The 8,320-nt window shown below is 49.0% G+C and overlaps 1 pseudogene; it reads right to left on the reverse strand.

The window, feature by feature from the left end:
- Window positions 1-6,874: 6,874 nt before the first annotated feature.
- On the reverse strand, window positions 6,875-7,761 carry LOC133232152 (small ribosomal subunit protein eS1-like; annotated as a pseudogene).
- Between the last annotated feature and the right edge of the window lie 559 nt (window positions 7,762-8,320).

The following is an 8,320-nucleotide window of genomic DNA, read 5'->3' on the forward strand; positions in this document are numbered from 1 at the left end:
GTCAGAAATTTGGGTTTCAGCCACGACATCCTCTTTTCCCAGATGGACTAACGCCTTTCCATTTCCCTTCTGGCACAGGGTAGCCACAGACCCACTTGGGAGGTCAGCAGTGGTCCCAGCCCATTCCCATAACCCTGCTCAGAGCAATCTTTTCAACGATGACTTTTCCTGAGAGAGAGGTGCGTTAGGCACTAAACCAGCTATGTTACTCAGGCCAGGCATGGCCGTAGCAACTGGTCCAGCCCCTTCATCCGTGAATAGTGGAAGGGGCTCCTTGGGCAGGAAAGGCTGGCTGGAGGCACGCCAGGGTCCAGAAAGAATGGGAGGCTAGATGAACCACTTTTCTTCCTGCAGTTTGCTGTGAATAACAGAGGTGATCCCAGCACTGCCCATCTCCCAGCCTGCAGCTCAGTGCTTGCTGCCTGTGGGCCACCCTGCACTGAGCCAGTTAGGGGTCACACCCAGGCATTTAGACCTCAGCTTCATCACATGTCAAGTGAGAACCATCGCTTTAAAACGAGGTGTAGCAATGGAATATTACTCAGCCATCAAAAAGAATACATTTGAATCAGTTCTAATGAGGTGGATGAAACTGGAGCCTATTATACAGAGTGAAGTAAGCCAGAAAGAAAAACACCAATACAGTATACTAACACATATATATGGAATTTAGAAAGATGGTAATGATAACCCTGTATGCGAGACAGCAAAAGAGACACAGATGTATAGAACAGTCTTTTTGGACTCTGTGGGAGAAGGAGAGGGTGGGATGATATGGGAGAATGGCATTGAAACATGTAAATTATCACATGTGAAACGAATCGCCAGTCTAGGTTCGATGCATGAGACAGTGCTCGGGGCTGGTGCACTGGGAGGGAGGAGGGAGGGGGGTTCAGGATGGGGAACACATGTACACCCATGGCAGATTCATGTCAATGTATGGCAATACCAATACAATATTGTAAAGTAAAAAAAATAATAAATGAGTAAGAGGGATAGCTGGTTAAAATAAATAAAAAATAAATAAATAAAACTAGGTGTCAGACTTCCCTGGTGGTCCAGTTGCAAAGAATCCTGCTGCCAATGCAGAGGACGCAGTTTCCATCCCTGATCCAGGAAGATCCCACCTGTTGCAGGTAACTAAGCCTGTGTGTCCCAACTACTGAGTCCGTGCTCTGGAGCCTGCAAGAGGCAGTTACTGAAGCCCGAGTGCTCTAGAGCCCCTGTCCTGCAGCAAGAGAGGCCACCGTGATGAGAAGCCTGTGTATCGCAACAAAGAGTAGCCCCCAGTTGCCACAACTAAAGAAGGTCCGTGCACAGCAATGAAGACCCGGCGGAGCCAAAAAATACATACAAAGTGAGGAGTAACCACTGAAAGCATCAGTCTGGACACTCAAAACCCCCCTCAAAGTCCCCCACCGCAACCCCACGGCTGTGGACTCTTCGAGGCTGTCTGGGGCTGTCACAGATGGGCACCACATTTTGGCCCCTCTCACAGACTCCAGGTTGGAGAGAGAGAGTGTGTGTGTGTGAGAGTGTGTGTGTGTGAGAGTGTGTGTGTGTGTGAGAGAGTGTGTGAGTGTGTGTGTGAGTGTGTGTATGTGAGAGTGTGTGTGAGTGTGGGGGTGTGTATGTGTGTGAGAGTGTGTATGTGTGAGAGTATGTGAGAGTGTGTGTGTGAGAGTGTGTGTGTATGTGAGAGTGGGAGTGTGTGTGTGGAAGTGTATGTGAGAGTGTGCGTGTGTGTGTGTGTGTGTGTGTGTGTGAGAGTGTGCGTTTGTGTGGGTGTGAGAGAGTGTATGTGTGTGTGTGTGTGTGTGTGTGTGTGTGTGTGTGTGGATGGGTCTGGGCCTGCCCTGGGTGGAACCTCAGTGACTCCTCACCCTAGCACATCCACCTCATCTCTCCCCTTGCAGGAGGTCACTGGCGTTTCTCACCAATGGGTTTGGGGATAGTGGGAACATCTAGCCCTGAGTGTGGAGGAAAGAGCTCAGAAGGGGCTCAGGGTCACCTTGCTTTTTCCCTCACTGGCTTTGTAATCCTGGCCAGTCATTTAGCTTCTCTAGGTTTTAGCTTCCTCTTCTGTAAAATGAGGCTAAAAATACCTTCTGCGTCCCTGTTCCATGAACTCAAATGAGATTCCGTTTATTGAGATTCTGTTTATTGGAGAACAGACCTTGCAAATGGAGGAGACAAACCTTGCAGGCAACAGGCCTGTGTTTGGCGTCAGGCAGACTGGAGCCTTGAAGCTTCTCTGAGCGTCAGCTTCCTCAGCTCTTAAATCTGCTGCCCTGAGGGCGAAGGAGATCAGAGAATCCAGTGCCTGGCACAGCGGGGTGCAGGGTATTCTCCCCAAACCCTCCTCCTGGAGGGTGGTTCCTGCTCCAGGAATTGGGTGGAAAAGAAGAGGGTGGAGGTCGCCTGGGAAACTTGTTAAAAAGCATTCTCTGGTTTCCCTGAAGATTCGGATTCAGGACTCAGGGTGGAGGAAACAGACAACTGGATCTTTAACAAGCTTCTGGGTTAATCCAGCCAGCATTGGAAACTCAGGCAGCGACAGAGAGTCCACTGGGAGGTAGGCGGGGTGGAGAGAGCTTGGAGTTCCGCCAGAGATGTAAAAATCTTCGCCTTACACCTCTGGCTTAGAGCAAGTGAAGCTAGCTAGAAAAAGCCTTTAGGTAATCAGCCTCTCCTTGCCCTGGCTTCCTCCAGCCTCCCTCCAAGCCTGCTCTGCAACCACCTTCCTACCTTGGAATCACCTGGGTGCTTATTAAAAATTCATTTCCCTGATTTCCCTAGTGGGTCCAGTGGTTAAGAATCTGCCTCCCAATGAAGGGTACACGGTTTTGATCCTGGGTCCAGAAACTAAGATCCCACATGCCGTGGAGGAACTAAGCCCCTGAGCCTAAGCTCTAACCCGTGCTCTGAAATTAGAAGTCTGCAGGCCACCATGAAGGCCCAGCATAGCCAAGATAAAATAATAATAATAAAGTAGTCCTCGTCCCTCCTCACTCTAATAAAAAAAAAATGCATTTCTGGGTCCCCTAACCAGCACTGCTGATTCAGAAACACTCTTGAAGTGGAATCTGAGAAACTGCTTTTCTTTTTTTTCAACAGTTAAAAACTGCTTTTCATTTTTAACAATTTCTCCAATTGAGTCTGATACGGAGCATGGATTTGACTTCCAATTAGCAACACCAGGCAGGAACTTGGGTAAATAAAGTGGTTGTCACTTGTTGTTGTTCAGTCACTAAGTTGTGTCCGACTCTTTTCGAACCCATGGACTGCGGCATTCCAGTCTCCTCTGTGCTCTACTATCTCCTGGAGTTTGCTCAAACTCATGTCCATTGAGTCGGTGATGTTATCTAATCATCTCATCCTCTGCCACCTCCTTCTCCTTTTGCCTTCAATCCTTCCCAGCATCAATCAGGGTCTTTTCCAATGAATCGGCTCTTTGCATCAGGTGGCCAAAATATTGGAGCTTCAGCTTCAGCATCAGTCCTTCTAATGAATATTCAAAGTTGATTTCCTTTAGGATTGACTGGTTTGATCTTCTTCCTGTCCAAGGGACTCTCAAGAGTCTTCTCCAGCACCACAGTTTGAAAGCATCAATTCTTCGGCGTTCAGCCTTCTTTATGATCCAACTCTCACATCTGTACATGACTACTGGAAAAAACCATAGCTTTGAATATACGGACCTTTGTCGGCAAAGTGATGTCTTTGCTTTTTAAAATGCTGTCTAGGTTAGTCATAGCTTTTCTTCCAAAGAGCAAGTGTCGTAATTTCATGGCTGCAGACAGGGTATGCAGTGATTTGGGAGCCCAAGAAAAGAAAATCTGTCACTGCTCCCACTTTTTCCCCTTCTCTTTGCCATGAAGTGATGGGATAGGATGCCATGATCTTTGTTTTTTTTAATATTGAGTTTTAAGCTAGCTTTTTCACTCTCTTTCACCCACCCTCAGCAAGAGGTTCTTTAGTTCCTCTTCACTTTCTTCGAGAGGAGGGGTATCATCCACATATCTGAGGTTGTTGATATTTGTCTTGGCAATCTTGATTCCAGCCTGTGATTCATCCAGCCTGGTATTTCCCATGATGCATAGAAGTTAAATAAGCATGGTGACAATATACAGCCTTGATGTAATCCTCTCCTAGTTTTGAACCAGTCGCTGTTCCATGTCCAGTTCTAAGTGCTGCTTCTTGACCCGCATACAGATTTCTCAGGGGACAGGTTCACTTACTGAGTTCCTATTATGTGCCACGCGCTGTGTCAGGATAATGGAGGGAGTATGTGTGACTGTTACTGACCCAGGAAACTGAGGTTCTAAGCAGGCTCCAGCTGAAGGCCAGAGGCAGCAGTCAAACCTTAGTTTCATAGATTCATAGAGTTAGTATTTGAGAATGCCACCGCCCAGTTTTGCTTTCCTCTGTGGCCTGACAGCTTTGCTTCCTGCTAAGTCCCATCAGATATTTCAGAAGGTCAGTTTGGGGGGGCGGGGGGTGAAGGTGGAGATAAAGAGTAACTCTCAGCACAGAATGTGCAAAGTTGGAGCCCAGGCAGAGTCCTAGGCTTTGACAGAACTGTGGTGTTTTGCCATGGTCAGAGTAGACACTCCACAGAGCAAGGATCTCTCTTTTCCCTCAAACTGGGGGCTCATGAGGGCAGACATGTGTCTTCTCTTACAAGGAGCTGGCTTCAGGAAGAAGAATTTCCTCTTTCCTAACAAACGGCATCCCTGAGGGCAGGCTGTCTCCTCCTTGGCTGGGAGCACTTGAGGGCAGGTTGCCACACCCACTGGACGGTGGCTTCCTGTGGGCAAGACTGGCTGTGCATCCCCTCAGATGGGGGTATCTTCAGATAGCAGCTTTGGGCCTTTTCTAGCATCCTGGGGGTCACTGGAGTCGAGACTGCACCCACTGAAGCCTGGGCTCCTGAGACAGGGTTGGGACCTTTGTCAGGGCCCATCTTCCCCTGAGACAGGGGACCCAGTTCCTTCCTCCTCTGCCAGCCCAGGCCTAGCCCTTCCTCCCAGAGCAGTTCTGCACCGGATGGACCAGTCCAGTGTTGTTGGCTGAGCTGATGTGCAGAGGCAGAGAAAGGCTGCCTGCAGGATGTGTGTATTTCTGGTAACCTTAGAGTTGGGGCCCCACCCAAGGACCTGGCATCCTGGCCTTGTGCCCACCCGGTAGTGCCTGCAGCCAGGCCTTCCCCAATCCTTTATCCACCGCTGCTCACTGGGGATTGGAGCGTAAAGTGAGTCACGCACCTGGGTCTGGGCCTGCCTTCTGCCTCCTCCCAGTTCCCGGCCCCGTTTCCTGAGTCCTCTGAGAAGCCCGCAGGACGGTGGCTCCCACCGCCCCCTCAGCCTCTTTGTCACCTCCTGGACCACTGTCCCTGCAGTTTCTCAGGTAAGAGGCTAGTGGTCTGGGTGAGAGGGTCAGGTTTGGCTGCTTTGTCTGGCTGCTCCTCAGGATCCTTGAGGCTGGTCAGGCTCTGGAGGGCCCTGCGGAGCTGGGTTACGTCGAATTTCCCTCCCCTCAGCACCCCCTCATGGACACCCAACACCCTTATGACTCACAGACAGAGATCACATCCTTTCACTCCTCACAGACATTTATCACACACAGTCACCAACAGACATGGCATTTCCTCACACACTTGATAGAAAACACAGCGTCATCCCACACAGACACCATCCACGCCCCTTCACAAATACACATCATACGACAGACCCTTAGCATCTGCTGACTCAACCGGTGACTCCTCATGACACACAACACACATGCTGTCACAGTTGACACAACAGTCCCTCATGGGATGTATATCCCACAGAACGAAATACATCCTTACAGACACACAACGTGTACAATAGCACCGACTCATAACATGAGGGCTTCCCTGGTGGCTCAGATGGGAAAGAATCTGCCTACAATGCAGAAGACCTGGGTTTGATCCCTGGATCGGGAAGATCCCCTGGAGGAGGGCATGGCAACTCACTCCAATATTCTTGCCTGAAGAATCCACGTGGACAGAGGAGCCTGGCGGGCTGCAGTCCATGGGGTCGCAAAGAGTCAGACACGACTGAGCCACTAACACTTTTACTTTCACACAACACATGAACCCTTGCAGGACATAAGAAGCCCAGACATGAAAGACCCTCCACTCCTCACTCACAGCAAACTAACCTACTCCACATAGACACATGCACACATATATAGAGATCAGTGCAATCACACGCACATATCCTAGAAGCTCCTCACACCCCCAAACAGGGCCCCGAGATCCTTGGTGGCACTGCTCAGCTAAGGCGGGGGCTGGGGCCCAGTCAGTAATGCTATCCCTACTTCTCGCCTCCAACCTTGGGCTCTGCTTGTGCGCAGGGGCAGGGAGGGGGCAGCCAGGAGCAGAGCTGGGGGTCCTGGCCACATCATGGAGCATGATGGGCTGGGGGGACGCTTCTCCTGGCTGTCTGAGTGCTGCTTCCTGATGATCCTGGGACTCTGCACAAGCTGATATTAAATATCTAGCTAACATTTATCACATGCCTACTGGGGGTCAGACACCAAGCTCACTGCTTTCCTGAGTACTATCTTATTTGATTATGTGATACCTTTATGAAGTAATACAATGTTTCCCTCATAGCTCCATCGGTAAAGAATCTGCCTGCAATGCAGGAGACCTGGGTTCGATTTCTGGGTCTGGCAGATCCCCTGGAGAAGGAAATGGCAACCCCCTCCAGTATTCTTGCCTGGAAAATCCCATGGAGAGAGGAGCCTGGCAGGCTATGGTCCGTGGGGTCACAAGAGTCGGACAAGACTTAGCAACTAAACTACCACCACCTTTATGAAGTAGATAGATACTGTATTATAACCCTCATTTTTTTTCTACCACAAATAAGATCTTTTATTTGTCACCATTAAGAGTCTGCATTTTAAACCGATTCTTGGACTGGTGGCTCGTATCCATCATCTCGTTCAACGTTAGCACCTGTCTCATCCCCGGTAGCTTTTCCAGAACTACTACCTTCACCATGTAGCTCCATGAGTTTTCCCAATTCAAATTTGGGCTTCTTCAGCATTTTTACTTTTCTAACGAAGACATCCATGGAGTGGATAAATAGATTGGCAAGCCTTTTCTATGTATTTTCCAATGCTATCTGGAATCAATTTATTGACCACCTCTTTCAAGTCATTTGTCTGCACCTCTCGGGTCATGATTTCCATCATCTTCTTGCGGATCTGGCGCACCTGCTGGTACTGGGCGTAAGAGGTCTTCCGAATCTGATTGTTGCGCTTTTTAGTAAAACCCACACAGAATAGACGAAGCAAGTAACCATCGGTAGTCTTGACATCAATGTGAGCTTCAATCATGGTCTGCCATCTTTTGACCATGGAGCACATTTTGTCACGGGTAAGATCCATACCATGAAAATTAGTCAGGCAGTTTTTGCCCTGAACATCCTCAGTAATTAGCTTGAATTTTCTAAATGCTACTTCATCATTCTGCAGATCAGCAAGACTCACTTCAAAAACACGACCTTTGAGGCCATCGGATGCGATTTTGGTTCCTTGAGTTCTGGTGGCCAATGTTTTCCCAATATTCCTTATGTTGAACATAGCTGGTGCTTTCACATCATACCAATCTTTTTTAGAAAATGGGTCAACCACTTTCTTCTTGGCTCCCTTTTTGCCTCCTTTCGTAAGGCGCTTGTTCTTGCCGACCGCCATGGTGCCGCTCAGAGAGCCAAAAGGGCTATAACCCTCATTTTGTAGCTATGTTTCCACAGATGTTCAGAGAGGTTAAGAAACTTGCCTGATATGCCACAGCTAGCAGGCAGCAATGGAATTTAGATCTAGTTAAGTCTTCGGAGAAGGCAATGTCACCCCACTCCAGTACTCTTGCCTGGAAAATCCCATGGATGGAGGAGCCTGGTAGGCTGTAGTCCATGGGGTCGCTAAGAGTCGGACACGACTGAGCGACTTCCCTTTCACTTTTCACTTTCATGCATTGGAGAAGGAAATGGCAACCCACTCCAGTATTCTTGCCTGGAGAATCCCAAGGACCGGGGAGCCTGGTGGGCTTCCATCTATGGGGTCGCACAGACTCAGACACGACTGAAGCAACTTTGCAGCAAGTCTGAGTAACTAACAGTTTCACTTTTGGAGAAAGGAATGGCTACCCACTCCAGTATTCTTGCCTGGAGAATTCCATGGACAGAGGAGTCTGGCGGGCTACAGTTCATGGGGTTGTGAAAAGGCAGAGATGACTGAGCCACTAACACTTCAACTCTGACATCAGACTCCATCTCTTTTTTATTTATTA

The sequence above is a fragment of the Bos javanicus genome, chromosome 2 (genome assembly GCF_032452875.1).
Source record: "Bos javanicus breed banteng chromosome 2, ARS-OSU_banteng_1.0, whole genome shotgun sequence".
In the NCBI taxonomy this organism is placed as follows: Eukaryota; Metazoa; Chordata; class Mammalia; order Artiodactyla; family Bovidae; genus Bos; species Bos javanicus.